A 16,343-nucleotide genomic window follows, 5' to 3' on the forward strand; every position below is an offset into this window, starting at 1 on the left:
GTCCCTAACAGCAGACTTTCCCATGGCAATGCGCCTTTTAATTTCCTGGCTGCTGGTGCCAAGACTGTTGACTATGGAGCCAAGCAAACTAAAGAAGCCTAAAAACTTTTAATTAGTCACCTTGCTAGAAAGAGAGTATTAAAACAAAATATTCAATACAGTCATGGCCTGTTTCCCAAAATCAGATTCCCAAACATTACAAAAGTGCAAAATATATTAAATTGTTTTTAAAAAAATGTTTAGAGTAGCAAGAAGAAAAAGACCTGTACAATAGCCATTACCTTTAGTTTTTCACTTAATCAGTCCTGTATGAAATGGAGCAGATTAAAAATAGTTGTTATTATATGCAGTGACAACATTAAGAAATAATATATACAAAAGGTAGCAAAAGAAAGCAGCATTTAGTCAAGCTAAAATAATTCTAAACATCCCAATAATGTTGGGAAGGTATAGTATTAGTGGCAGAGCCCAGACTGGAAGTCAATCCAAAAGTGAAGAAAGGCTACAAACAACCTTTAATAATCAGAACATGAAACATACAAATTATGAACACAGGAAAAACAGTAGTAGTAAAAACATGGAATGGAATGGAATGCATGAATATCCACATTCTAGGCATTAATTTAATGAAATGGTCTGGCATTTGCCACTCTGAATCAGACAATCATATAATCTACTGTGCCGGGAATGATAAACCGGGGAAGAATGGTATTGTATTCCTAGAGTAATAGAAAACTATCCATAAATATAATATATTTGTTTAAACATAATCTAAATATCTGCACTAACAGCAAAAGCTAAAGAAAAGGAGTTTTGCAGTCCAGAACTGAACAAACATAAAATCAAGATGTGTTAATGTTAATTGGTTAAAAAGCTGGAAACATGAAGAAGGAATGGTAGTCTGAAAGCGCAGACTTGTTACAAAGGCTTGAAATTAAATAATCAAATTCTGTCCATTCAAGGATTTATTAATAGCAAATAACTTAAAAAAAAAACAACACAACAAATGGCAATTTTACACATGGACCTCATCTAATGAACTGCACATGAATCAGATTAACCATATATGTAGAAGGAATATAATTGGAAAGTTCAACATCAGTGGCCCAAACCAGGAAGACCAATAACTACTCCTTTGCAATATACCTTAAAGAAACCAAGGCTGCTACCCAACCAGATATATGCATGCCCATGTTTACTGCCACAGTATTCAAAATAGCAAAGAGATGGAAACAACCCAAGTGCCCATCAACAAATGAATGGATATAAAAGCTATAGTATATCCAAACAATGAAATATACCATAGTTTTTATATCCATTAGCACTGAAAAACAAGGAACTCATAAAATATCACACAACATGGGTGACCCTGGAGGACATTATACTGAGTGAAATATCGCAGTCACAATCAAATACTGAATAACACCACTGTTATAAAACAGGACTGACAAAGGGGTTGAGGGGAAACTGAGAAAAGAGGGGATAAATAATAAACACTGCATTGGAACAAATGAAAGAAAGGACTGTTTAAAAGGAATTTGTGGTTAAGCAGTGTTTTTATAATGACAGTCCAGAATAAGAGGGACACTGCAAAGTAGACTGTGGGAGGAGGAGTTGTGGGTGAGGAAATTATGCAACAATTAAGGATTTATTTTTTTTAAGTGATCTGAGGGAGTAAGGAGGAAAATGTACAACAATGAATGAATGAAACTTTTCTGTAAACTTTTGTTAATGTCACAATAAAAAACAAATTACTCCTGTGCAAGTTCAAACTGAGTTAAAGAAAACTAAAACAAGCACAAATGAACCAAAATATGGCCTTGAGTCTATTTAAAATTATCTTAAGTATATGTCTGAGGACTGCAAGCACCAAGGACTGAAGACCAGATGAGTAGTAGGATGACATCAAGATATCACCCATGAAGAGAGAGAGAAAGGTCATTGCAAACACAGAAGAAAAAGAGAAAACCAAAATATACGTCAGAAGAGACTGAATTTGCACAAGAGCATTGGAAAGTCAAAACAAAGGAAAGAGAAGCTAAAGTTAAAAAAGCTGAACAAAGATTCCAAATGACAGCTCTAGAAGACAAGGCAAAATATTAAAATGGAATCTGCAGAGAGTTGGAGTCAGAGAATAAACAGGGAAGAATTTGTTCAGCATTTCTCAAGCTGAAAAAAACAGGTGAAAAGGGCAAAATCTTGAATAATCTAGAAATCATCAAAAGAAGATGGAGGGAATAAACAGAGTCATTGTCCAAAAAGAAACATTTCAGGAAGTATTACATGATTACAATCCAATGGTAATGATGTAGGAAGTTTAAGCAGCACTGAAGGCATTGAAAAAAGCAACGCCTCAGAATCTATGGGTGTTAATTGACATGTTTCAACTAACAGATGCAGCTATGTAAGTGCTCACCAGTCTATGCCAAGAAATTTGGAGGGCAGCTGTCTGGACAACTGGAAGAGGTCCATATTTGTTCCCATTCTCAAAAAAGGGGATCCAACAGAATGTGGAAATTATTGAACAATATCACTATTAGCACATATTAGCAAACAAATATTGCTAAAGATCATCTAAAAAGTGGCTAGAATGTATACTGGCAAATAGATGCCAGAAGTTCAATCTGGGTTTAGAAGAGGTCATGGCACCTGGGATATCATTGCTGATGTCAGATGAATGCTGGCTGAAAACAAAGAATTCCAGGTCTATTTGTGCCTTATTGACTATGCAAAGGCATTTGACTCTGTAGATCACACAAATTTGGGCTAATATTGAGAAGAATGGGAGTCCACAATAATTAACTCTGCTCATACAAAACCTATACCTACACCAAAAGGCTGTTCAGAGAAAGAGGACACTGTATAGTTTAAAATGCAAAAAAAAATAGATCCCGCATGGTTTAAAAGTAAGAAGAGTGTGCATCACGGTCCTGTCCTTTCTCCACTCGTATTCAATCTGTATGCTGAGCAAATCAATTGACTAGGTGGTCTCTATGGTCTCTATGAAGAACTAATGTATGTGATAACAGGATTGGAGGAAGACTCATTACCTGTGTTAAGCAGATTATACTACCTTTCCTGCTGAATGTAAGGAAGATTTGAAACAATTGCTGCAGATCAAAGACTACAGCCTTCAATATGGATTACATCTCAGTATCTAGAAAACAATATTTGTGTGTGTGTGCGTGCTGTAACCCTGAAGGCACAGGGTTTGAGGCCACCAGCTTCTCTGTGGGAGAAGGATGGGCAATCTCCTTATGTGTCTCTGAAAACCCTCTGGAAGGTCAGCTATGTATCGGTTCTGGCTCTTCGGTACACAACAGCAATTATATTTTTCAGCTACTGATATTTTTCTTTGTTTCTAACTTTCTCATTTAAGTCACAATTATAATGCATCATTATTAGATATTTGATAATTTCAGACTTCAGGATGTGATGAAGATCTTCACTTTATTAATCTTTAGTGTTAGATTTTCTACTGGAACTTACCAGTTTGTCACACTGCAGTGAACTGTATGTTGCTGTGATTCTAGAAGCTATATTACTCGTACTTAGCATATCAGCAAGTTTTAGCAGATTTTCCATATTAAGATAAGACGAGGGAAGAACATGGTGATCAACTTTTGAAAGCATTATCAAAACCTGATGGCTAGCAGCACAACATTGTCTGATACATTCATAAAAGATGAGCCCCTCAGTGTTGAACTTACTCAAAATATAATTGGGGAAGTGCTACCCTTTCAAGGTAGAACTGATCTTAATGACATGGGTGGGGCAGAGTTTACAAAATCTTCATTTGCTGTTACTGCAGAACCTCAAATGGGAAGAAACATTTGTCTCATCCATTAATATGTAGAAAACAGGAAGCATGGATCTGGAATAATTGAAATGGGTAAAACATTAATACTTAGAACACTTGTAGATTTTTCTACACACTAGTGACCTGAAATGGGATGATATTGGCCTTCTTGGTATCTTTTGCAGAATCTTCTTCCTCTAATAGATCTTTAATTGATTTGCACCCAAAACAATCATATGATACTTCGATTCACCCTACTTACTTTCTCTGGGTCTCAACATTCCTCCACATCCATCTCCATCTTTATGTCTGTACTTTCGTGACACAGTCCATACAGAATTGCCCTCCTAACTCAGCAAAAATAACACCTCTCTGGCAGTTCAAATCCACCAGTTGTTCTGTGGGGAAAGATGGGCAATCTCCTCCCATGCTATTTAGAGCCTGTGAAAGCCTGCTCGAGAGGTTGAGTTATGAGTCAATTCCGACTTGACGGCAATGAAGTGTAGTTTATATTTATCGCTAGCCCTGATCACCTTTTAGGTTCCGTGCCCTTTTTATCTGACAGCCTAATGTATATCTCATCTCTACTTGAAAGAATAATTATGTCCAAAACATAACCATTTTCATTCTACCGCCAAAGCACAGCTCCACAACTGAAAACCTGTTCCTCTATGTGTTTTATTTCAAGAGACCCAGTTGCATCTGTTGGGCCTGAATTAGAAACCAGAAAATTAGATTTAATTTCTTACTCTATGTATTCAATCAATTGTATGCAATGTTACTTCTATTTTCATTATCTGTAGCTGTTCTGTCATCTTAATGAGCATCTGAATTACAATGATCACCCCTAATTAATCCCTCTGCTTCCCAGTTGACATCTTCTCGAGCCATCCCCCTATGTAACTAGAATGTCTTTTCTCAATCTGATCATGTACAAAGATGCTTAAAATAATTTAATCTAAGCCAATAAATCTCAAGAAAACAACCTTGTGTTCACTTTGAATGAAATCTTACAGAACAATTCCTTTTCAATTCAATAATTCATACAGATTTTTTATATCATTAATTGTTGTTGTTGTTGTTATGTACTGTAGAGTCTGAATCAACCCACAGCTGACTTTCGATAGGGTTTTTTGAGGCAGTTAATCATAGAGGAGATTGCCCATCCTTCCTCAGAGCAGCTGGTGGCCTTGAACCGTGTGCTTTCAGGATTGCCTCTCAGCTTCTTGCCAGTAGGCTACCAGAGCTCTTATAAAATTAATTGTGGTTATTTGTTGTTATGTACTGTCAAGTCGCCTATGACTCATAGTGACCCTATGTACAACAGCCCTAAACCCTGCTCTGTCCTCTGTCAGTCTCACTGTCTCTGACACACCCACCCCATTACTCCAGTCACTGAATCAATCCACCTCATAAAGGGTCTTCCTCTCTTGCACTGTCTCTCCACACTCCCAAACAGGATGTCCCTCTCCAAAGACCCCTCCCTCCTTGCAACATTTTCTAAGTATGTCAGACAAAGCCTCAGAATCCTTGCCTCCAAGGAGCAGCACAGTTAAACTGTCTCCAGGATGAACTTGTTAATTTTCTTAGCAGTCTATGGTATATTCAATACTCTTCTCAAACAGCACAGCTCAAGGGCATCAATTTTCCTTCTATTCTCCCTAGTCATTGTCCAACTCTCTGATGCATAGCAAGTGATTGCAAAGATGATGGCCTGTCTCAGGTGCACCTTAGTCTCCAGAGTGACACCATTGTTCTTCAGTACTTTGGAGAGGTCCCTAATATTAGACTTTCCCATTGTGATACTTCTTTTAATTTCCTGGATGCTGGCACCAAGAGTGTTGACTGTGAATTAATTATATTCTCAAATTCTAACAGCACTCTTCCCACTTACTCCATGTGACTCTAATTTCCATTTCTTTTCATGACATCTTTGCCTTCTCTTTAAGCTAATACTGCCCTTTTGATCTTGTATGATTAATTGTTTTAATATGTCTCCCTGGTGTTGATATTTATCTTATAAGCTTGTCTATTATTTGGCTGAGTCACAGTGATGAGATTTATTTCATGCCAAAAGAATTATGAGGAACCATAGTCTTGGAGATTCCACTAGTTAATATAAAACAAAAAAGCCAGATCATTTTTGCTATTTTGAGCTTTGTTCCCCATTCCTGTCTCCAGAACCCTGTACTATAATCCCTTTAGATTCAATAATAATAGCCTCATACCATCCAGTTCTTCTGGTTTCAGAACAATGAAGATGGGACTTTGTGTGCTGCATTAGTCTTCTGGAGTGTTACTGTGTGTGTGTATTGTTGATTTCCTTCATTCTCCTTTGGTACAAATAGGGAGAGATCAATAAATGACTCTTTGATAGCCAGTCAGAAGCTTCAAGACGCCAGTAGCTACTCATCAAAATAGGTTGTAGATGATTGGTTTTGTAGACTGCTATGCCAATTGACCTTAATGTTCCCTTGAGGGAATGGTCCTGAGGTTCTAAAACTATGATCTCAATTCTTTAGATCATGATTAAGCTGTTTATATCATTTCTATTTTCTGCTGAAAATTTATGTCACTTGCCATATATTGTTGCTGTTGAGTTTGTTTGCTTTGGTTGGCTTTATAGATGGGATTTTATATGGTTTCTATTGAACTCATGTGTTTATGTCTACTTTGCTCTTTTATAAGATATCACTAGAGATGGCTTATTGTTGTGTACTACTCATTACTTTGGGTACCTTCACTATAGCTCACAGCAGCCTATGAGCAACAGATATCAGCACTGCCCCATGCTGCACCATCATGACAATCTCCACCTTGCCCATGCTCATTGCTGCAGTCACTGTGTCAATTCATCCTGTTGAAGGTCTTCCTCTCTTTTACTAACTCTCTACCTTTTTCAGCATGATGCCTTTTTCCAAGGACTAGTGTCTTCTGATAATATACCCAAAATATATGACAGGAAGTTTCGCCATCCGTGTATCTAAGCCGCACCCAGGTTGCATGTCTTCCAAGAGAGATTTTGGGGTTTTGGTTTTTTTCCTTCTTAAGTTTTATTTTTTTAATAATTTTAATGAGCATTTACAGAGATTTTGGATTTCCATTCATTCATTGCTGCACTTCTCTCCCTGCCCAAACCTCCCCCCGCCCCCCGCCCCGAGTTCTCTCCTCTCTTTCAAAAGTAAAAGAAACACTCCCTCCCTGGTACACAATTCCCCTTCACCCCTGCACTGAAACAGATGAGGGAATGAATAATTTAAAAGTGATGTATGATAGGGTATTATGGTTATCACAAGAGTCCACAATTAAGGTTGCATAGCGGGGTTTTTTTTTTAATCAATGGTATAGGACAAAACACACACACACACACACACACACACTTGCAAACAAACAAACAAAAATCCCTCAATTCTAAACAGGAGCATAGTGGAAATTAGAAGGGTTATGACTTTCATATTTCTTTTTGGAGAACATTTTTCAATCCATAACCATGATCTAACATCAACATAACTCTAAGATCAAAAAAACTAGAAGGACTTTTGTTCTTTTTCAATTGTTTGAAACTTTCAGATAGTGTAATGCTTAAATAATTAATACCATAGGGCTTGCTTTGTTAAAGCTATTTTTTTAAGGCTTAAATAAATTTTAAGACTCTTTAAATTATTTTTTATAGACTTGAAGGAAATTTAAACTGAGGAGAGAGTCTACAAATAATCTTAAGTAAGAACTGTTGCAAAAGACGGCAGTTTGGTTTGGCCCAAAAGTTGTAACAGAGAACAAATACAGAAGTACAAACTAGCTAAACTTTTAGGATGTTTATTTTTTAATATTGGGACAAGTGACCTACAAAGGCCATCTCAGGTCTGTGACTCTATGTACAATAACTTTGAACCCTGCCCTATCAATCTCACTGCCTCTGACACACCAATCCCCATTACCCCAGTTACTGGGCCACTCACTCCATCTTATCAGTGGTCTTCCTCTCCTGCGCTCTCCCTCCAACTTTCCAAGCATGATGTTCCTCTCCAAGGACTGGCCCCTCTTGGCAACATGCCCAAAGTATGTCAGACAGAGCTTCAAAATTCTTGGAACTAAGGAGAAGCTTGGTTTCACCCTCTCTAGGAGACATGTTTGTTCTCTTGGCAGTTCAAAATAATTAACCTTACTAGAGATAATGTAGGAAGTTCTGGTGTCAAGTCCTAGTAGTGTCAAGAAGCTGCTCTGCGGGAGAAAGATGGGCAATTTCCTCCCATGGGATTAACTGTCTGAAAATCTGCCAAGGGTTCAGCTATGGGTCAGTTTTGATTTGATGGTACCTGACAACGATAATGTATTTTAGAGTATTTCCTCTGTGTGTGTGTGTATTTCCACTATTTTCTATGATACTTCTTAAGAGAAATATTGACCATACTGTTTTCTATTATACCCATATGCTAAATTGCTCAAATCAAAGGATAATATTAATCTCATATACATAGATATACACATAACAAAAACAAATAACCAAATTATTGTCTTCAAATAGTGAATTTACATTCCCATCACCACTACCTGAGTTTCCAATTCCTTACACTTCTCTAAGCAGATCTAAATCTTTTCAATCTAAAAAGTGAAAAATAGTTTTAATTTTGTTATTGCTTTTATTATTGCAATAATTTGTCAATTATGTATATAAGATATGGCTGACATTTTTAGAAATAATATAACCATTTTGTGGACTTACTTAATCCATAATATTTTGGTTCACAAAAATATCTTAAAGTCACATGTAGTCAAATAAAGATATCATTTCCCTTCATAATTTTTTCTCCTCCAAGATAATTCATACCTCTTTGTCAACTTCATTTCTTAAAATATTGCAGATAACAAAAATTATTACTTGTGTACTATAAATAACATAAATTATATATGTTACATATGATATTTTGGGTAATTGTTATTGCCATGTATCAGTGAGTCATTTGTGACTCATAGGAACCCTATAACCCTGAATCCTGTTTTATCCTGAGCCGATCTCACTATCTCTGACACATCTACCTCCTTTATCCTAGTTTTCCATTTACTGTACAGCCATCTCCTTGAGTCTTCCCCTCCTGGTGCTGTCCCTCTACATTTCCAAGCATGATGTTCTTCTGGAAGGACTGTTCCCTCCTGGCCACATGTCCAAAGCATGTCAGATGGAGCTTCAAAATCCTAGCCTCCGAGGAGAAACTTGATTTCACCTTCTCCAGACCAGACCCATTTGTTCTTTTGGCAGGTCATGGTATGTCCAATACTCTTCTCCAGTACCACAACTCAAAGGCATCAATTCTTTTTCTGTCATCCTTAGTCATTATCTACCTCTCTGATATATAGCAAATAATTGTGACAACCGTGGCCTGGATCAGTGCACCTTAGTCTCTAGACTGACATTGTTGCTCTTTAGTAGTCTAGAGAAGTCTCTGATGGCAGATTTTCCTAATGAAATTTCTCTTCTGATTTCCTGACTACTTGTAACAAGAGTGTTGATTGATTCAGGCAAGTTGAAATTGTTAACTATCTCAATTTCTTCTCCATCTATCATGGTGCTGCCAGTTGGACCAGTGGTGAGAGTCTTTGTTTTCTTGATGTTGAGTTTCAATACATACTGAAGACTGCAATCCTTGACCTTTTGTGGCAAATGCTTCCAGTTCTCCTTGGTTTCAGCAAGCAAGATTGTATCATCTGCATAATGCAGACTGTTGATGAGTCTTCCTCCAACCCTGATGCCACATTACTCCTCTTAAATCCCAGCCTCCCAAATAATCTGTTCTGCATAAAGATTGAAAAGATATTGAAAAGATTGAAAAGATGGAGACACGATACATCCCTGACATACTTCTTTCCTGATTTTGGAGTATGCAATGTTTTCTTGCTCTATTCTGATGACTGCTTACAGGTCCATATATGGATTTTGCTCCAACCTAATCAGGTATTCTGAGATTCCCACTATCAATTTGTTTTGGGCTCAAAGTGACCACACGTGGCTTAACAAAACTGCTCCACAGGGTTTTCAAGGCTGTAATCTTTATGAGATTATTGGGTATTCTCTTATTGGTGCACTAAGTAGATTCAAACTGTCAACATTACAAGCATTAATTTTTTACTAATCTTTACTAGCTCATTTATGATGCTCCACATTAGAATATGTACTAGTATGTAATATAAACATAGTCTTTGTGGGGGAAGAAGGAATGACATCCACTTCCTATATAACACACCTCTGGAAATTCTATGAACTTTGATAAATGTTGATAGTTGTAGAGGTCTCAGGCCTTTTGTTCATAGGGTCACTATGAGCTGTACTCAACTCGAAGGCAATCAACAACAACAATCTAGTTTCTAAGACTAATTGAATGTTTTGTCAGTAGATTCTTGTCAATAGTTCTTTTTAAATTCAGTCATCTTTCAATTCTATTAATAAAAGTATCTGAGCAATAAGAACAATAACTTCAAATGCTTTCTCCAATCCTCATCTACTTCTCAAATTTCTTCAGTAGAAAACTGCAAGAAACCTGAATGCACCTACACAGTACACTTCAATGACAGAATATATTAAAAACCTGAAACTGATAGCAACAGCGAAATACCTGGGAATGGGGTTAACCCCAGGTCAGAATGCTGAACAATTTCTACAACATATAAAGCAGTCAGGAACTGAATGGTGACGAATGCAGAAGCTATCATAAACATGATATATCCAAGCATAATAAAGGAGGAATATTTCTACAATATTTTTATAGTATTAAGTGAAAAAATAATAGGAAAAAATGGAAAGAAAACACAAAGAAATGATACAGAAAAATTTATTCAGACATCAAATAAAGATGTATTTTCATGAATATGGGAAACCTATAACAACAACAACAACAACATAATCTAAACAGGCAATTTCATATAAAATCCAACATAAAACTATTCCTCAATAAATCTCTAATAACTCCAATATCAGTGCATGGCTAGGAATAAGAATGGATAATGGATGTCTATATAGATAATTAAAATATAAGCCAGGCCTCTTTCCCCATACATTTGGTAGAAAGTAAGTTTCTAAGGTGTAGTCACAGAATAAGAGGGATAAAGTGTTATATAACCTACAGGAGGCCTAGGAGTCTTCCATATGATTGCAACTTAGAACTCCCTTCTCCCCTTCACTCATTGGAAAAAGGACTCCAGTAGTCCAAGTCTGCATTCACTGAAATCTGAATATCTTTCCTTACTCATCCTGTGATAGTTACTCGACTTTGAAACCTTTACGCCTAGACAGAGACAGAGACGGAGAGAGAGAGAGCGAGCGAGCAATAAAAGCCTAAAAAAATCTGTTGCTGTTGTTGAGTTGATACCTCTCTACAACTATCTTTATTTATCAACGTTCATAGAGTTTCCATAGGCATATTGTTTAGGAAGTGGATGCCACTCCTGCTTCTAGAGTCATGAGAATGACAGATGTCAGCAGATCAAGAAGAGGCAAGTTCTACTTTCTACTTTAAAAAGATCTGGCGTATAAATGCTTATCAATAGGGAAATATGTTTTTAAATCCAGTAGGCAAATAACTTGAGCAGAAAATTCATATTGTTGTTAGATACCTTGCAGGAAACCCACAGAGGAAATAAAAATGAAAATTATATGCTTTTACATAAACATGTAAGAAGATGTTCCACCTTACTAGTAATCCGAAAAATTAAAATAAAAGCAATCACAAGGTGTATCATTTTCCTCACTGGACTAATATAAAATGTAATGCATGATTATGGGTGAGAGTAAATTAATTCAGCCATTTAGAATGGCTCAAACTAATTCTTTATAAATATTTTAAAAGCATAATATTAGTGTGATACAAGCATTAAAAATACTGCAGCATATACGTGTGTGTTTATGAATACACATACATACACAAGGAAATATGAAATTATGTTCAAGATGCAGTTTGATTAATCTAATGCCAGTTGTTCATTTATTTTATCTAGAGTTCTTTTTATTTACCAGAAAGTCGGACACAAAGCTGATCTTTTAGTGGGTTTTCAGAGGCTCTCTCCACTGGAGCAGCTGCTGGATTCATACCACTTACCTTTGGGTTGGCAGAGCAACTACTTACCACTAGACTACCATCCTTGTATAAAAGCACACAAAAGTATGTAAAAAGATAGACAAGAAAATAATAGTACTGATAAACTTTATGCGGGGTGGGGTAGAGAAATTATGAAAAAGTAACAGAGAAGAGATAGACTATATTTTTCTAGAACAGATATTTCCGTTTTTTATTTTTATGAGTATATATTCCTTGGAGGCAAATATTCTGAAGCTTCATCGGACATACTTTGGACATGTTGCAAGGAGGGACATCATGCTTGGGAGGGTGGAGGGACAGCACAAGAGAGGAAGACCCTCGATGAGATGGATTGATTCAGTTGCTGGGATAATGGGGTAAGTGTATCGGAGACAATAAGATTGGCACAGGATAGAGCAGGCTATAGGGCTATTTTACACAGGGTCACTATAAGTTTCAAGTGACTCAACAGCATATAACAACATGCTTATGCATTAAATACATAATATATTTTAAAATTAAAAATAAGACATTTAGTAGGCTAGATTTCTTGTCTTTTATCCTACCTGAACCATTAACTGCATAATCAATATAACTTATTTTGAAGAAAAATATTTAATGAATTAGCAATGGTGATTTTTTTCCCTTCAGCTAACAAATATTTCTTCCACTTTTAAAAGGATTTAAATTCTGTCTTAAGAAACTAGAATTAGGACAACATAAATTTTGCTTTATGTTTTTATTTCTCATCAAAATCAATCACAAACAGCTAAAAGACAGTAACAACAGCTACACACTCTCTTCAAATCACAAAGTGAGTGCCATAAATCCGTGGTACTTATACTTCTGTCACCAGCATCATGGGAATTCCACATTCCAGTAAATTGTAAAAGTGCATTTTCCCACCCACCTGAAATGAGTTATGGCCATTTGGTCTGCTGTGACGCACAGTCTGGAAACAGAAGTAACACAGAAGTCTTCATAAGCCAAGTTGGAGCTTACTGCATTCCCTTCTTCCTGCCCAAGGACTGCTGTCATTCCCAAGGGTGGTAGCACTCTCTGCCTAGAGCCCTGACTAAGGATGGATGACATAGAGCAACATGACCCAGGAGAATATTGCAGGCTGGGTGTGAAATCACAGGGACTGTTTATAACCAAGGAGAGTTGGAAGTTGATTATTACTATAGTAAACTCAGTCTACGCTGTTGTTATTTGTTGTTAAGTGCCATCGAGTTGTAGATGACTCATAGCGACCCAAAGAATTAAAGACCTGAACACTTGTCTCACTTTCATTCTTTCTCCAGGTTCATAGGGTTTCTGGAGGCAAGCTATTTAGAAAGTGGATGCTGCTTCTAAGCTTGTCTTAATCAGGGAGCTCCACCAAACACTATCCCCCATGCATAGCCATTATCACATTTGACACACAGTGTTCAGAATCACAACAACCACAAGTTACCTCTATACAGCTACCCTACTGACACAAAATCCTTAAGAAGCATCAATTTTAGCAAGTTCAAACAAATTTTAAAATTGTCTTATGAGAGAATCCTTGAATGTCAGCATGTAGAAATTATGGAAATAAAAAATAAATAAATAAATAAAATAAAAACAAACCCCCAATGTCTTTGAAAAGGAGTTAGAGCTACTTTCTTCAGAAGGTTCTGAGCTCATAGAGGCAGGGGTCTGTGCTTTCAGGAAAAGAACTCTTATCAAACAAAATTTCAGTTTCTCCTTATCTTTTTTTTTTTTACATTAATCACTCTCGCTTTTTATTTTTTAGAACCATTTTCACTATCCATTTTCAAGTTTTTTTTCAATTTTAATTTAGTTTGTTTATTTTTCATTTCAATGAACATCTACAGAGATTTTGGAATTCCATTCATTCATTGCTGCACCCTTCTCCCTGCACAAACCCCCTCCCTCCCCCCCGCCCCCGTTTGCTCCTCTCCTTGAAAAGCAAAAGAAAGACTCCCTCATTGGTACTGGATGAAATATGTTTACGGCATTGAAGTCCTTGTCTTATCTTAATTAACTCTCAGGAAAAGAGCCATGCCTACAGGTGTGAATTCAGCTCTTTGAATAACTCTTCCTCAAATGTGATAGCTTTTACTGTTCCTCATTTGCTGCTGTTGAGTCAGCTTTGACTCATAGAGATCCTACATACAACAGAATCAAGCACTGTCCAGCCCTGTACCACCCTCACGGTCTCTGCGATGCCTACACCCAGTGTAGCAGTCATTGTGTCAATCCACCCTGCTGAGGGCTGAGGACTGGAAAACATTATTTAAAAAAAAATTCTAACATTCAAAGGAAAACATTGTTTTTTTCTGAGAGCAAGCGGTATTTACTTTCTGCATTTGATGAGTCACTATTTATCAAAGTTCACAGAGTTTCTAGAGGCATGTTGTTTAGGAAATTTATGTCACTCCTGCTTCCAAGAGCTACTCACAGAAAATTTAATTACTGAAGTCTAAAATGTTCTCTTTAAATTCCACTGTTGTTAGATGTCATCAGATGGGTTCAAGTCACAGACATGCTATGCACAACAGAATGAAACACTTCACTGTCCGGAGACATCACCACCACTGCTAGTACGTTTGACCCCATTGTTTCAGCAAGTGGGTAAATCCATGTCAGTGAGGATCTTCCTCTCCTTTAATTACTCCCTACTTTCGTCAAGCATGTTGACTTCTTCAAGGACTGCCCTCTGCTGACAGCATGCCCAAAATATATGAGACAAAGTCTCACCATTATCCCTTTTAAAGAGCAGTTTAGATGAGCAGTTTCACTGTACTTCATCCAAGAGAGATTATTTCATTCTTGAGGAAAATCCATGGTATAGTCCATATTCTTCACCAACACATCATAGATGTCAAATTCTTCTTGCTCTTCTTTGTTCATGCTCCAGGGAGCACTGATGTGCTAGTCCCTAGGGCATTGCACTGATGGCTAATCTATAGACGTTGACCCCTCTCAAATTCCACCAGCCTGTGTGCTGAAGAAAGATGAGCTATCCCCTTCCTTGCAAAGTAGAGCCTCTGAAAACCCACTGGATGGTCAGTTAGGAGTTGATTCCAACTCAAGGACAGTGAGGGAGTAAGTGCCTCATTTTAAGTTTTGTATGATTGATGCCTTTGAGCTGTGGCGTTGGAGAAGACTACTGAATATACCATAAACTGCTAAGAGAACGAACAGGTTCATCCTAGAGAGGGTTAAATCAGGTTGCCCCTTGGAGTCAAGGATTCTGAAGCTTCGTCTGACATACTCTGGACATGTTGCAAGGAAGGACCAATCGTCATGCTTGTGAGGGTGGAAGGACAGTGCAAGAGAGGAAGACCCTCAATGAAATGGATTGATTCAGTGACTGGGGTAATGGGGGTAGGTGTGTCAGAGACAGTAAGATTGGCACGGGATAGAATGGGGTTTAGGGATGCTGTACACTGGGTCACTATGAGTTGCAGGCAACTCGAAACAACAACATGTATATAAAGTAATTGAAAATACTATGGATTCAATTCCTCTACTTTCACCTGTTAAAAAACAGAAGAATAAAACTCCAAACTAAACAAACAATATATATTGATCAGAGTGGCCTTTGCTGCCATATTTTATTTCAATTTGGAAAATTTTCCTCCAGGAGCAACTGCCTTTAGTAGCCACAATGTTGCAACCCTCCCCATGCTCTCAGCTCCTGACTTATGCACTTTGCACACATTCATTAATAAACAACAGAAAAATCTAGACTTAAAATTTACCCTCGAATGGTGGTTTCTTTTAGAAGATCACATCATGAATTCCGCACTGTTGAACTAATTTAGACCATTATTTTATTACAAACTCTCAAACAACAAAAATACCAACAAACTTTAAGTTTTTTTCCCAAAAAAACGTGAATAAACCTAAGGCCGAAATATTGCATGTGGGCTATAGTTCATTAACTACATACTGAAACAGTGATAAGCTTCTAAGGAAACAATTATCTTTGAATCAAATAACTGCATATATGAACTATTAGCTATAACTCCAATATTAAATAACAAAAGTACTTGTCTCTTCAAAAGTATTTTCCCCCAACAAGTTATTAAATGTATTGTGATAATTTGAGGATTCTGAAGGAAGACAAATAATAACGAGAAACCTAGTCTTTGGGCTCAAATGGCAGATTGGTTGGCAATAACTATACTGAGAAAATCAATGTGGCATGTTTCCTGACAGGAGTATAAGCTGTGTCTGATGAAAATGCAGAAAAAAGATATTAAAGTCAACCAAAGGGATGTAGTAAAGAGCTGGTGACTTTTGAAGATACGCAGTACGCACTGAGGTCAAAAGACAGTCAAATGTTAGGCATTTCATTTCTTAGTAGTGACTACAGGCAAATTATTTAACATGTTTAGCTTTTCTTCTCTCATCTATAAAAAAGGAAGGAAGGAAAGAAGGAAGGAAGGAAGGAAGGAAGGAAGGAAGGAAGGAAGGAAGGA

At 37.0% G+C, this 16,343-nt stretch overlaps 1 protein-coding gene across 1 annotated transcript in view; it reads right to left on the bottom strand.

The window, feature by feature from the left end:
* The window catches only part of ACSS3 (acyl-CoA synthetase short-chain family member 3), a 285,831-nt gene that overhangs the window by 235,576 nt on the left and 33,912 nt on the right, over positions 1-16,343 (bottom strand). The window lies entirely within an intron of this gene.

Source organism: Elephantulus edwardii, unplaced genomic scaffold (genome assembly GCF_000299155.1).
Source record: "Elephantulus edwardii isolate Elephantulus edwardi_28Jun2011 unplaced genomic scaffold, EleEdw1.0 scaffold00021, whole genome shotgun sequence".
Lineage (NCBI taxonomy): Eukaryota > Metazoa > Chordata > Mammalia > Macroscelidea > Macroscelididae > Elephantulus > Elephantulus edwardii.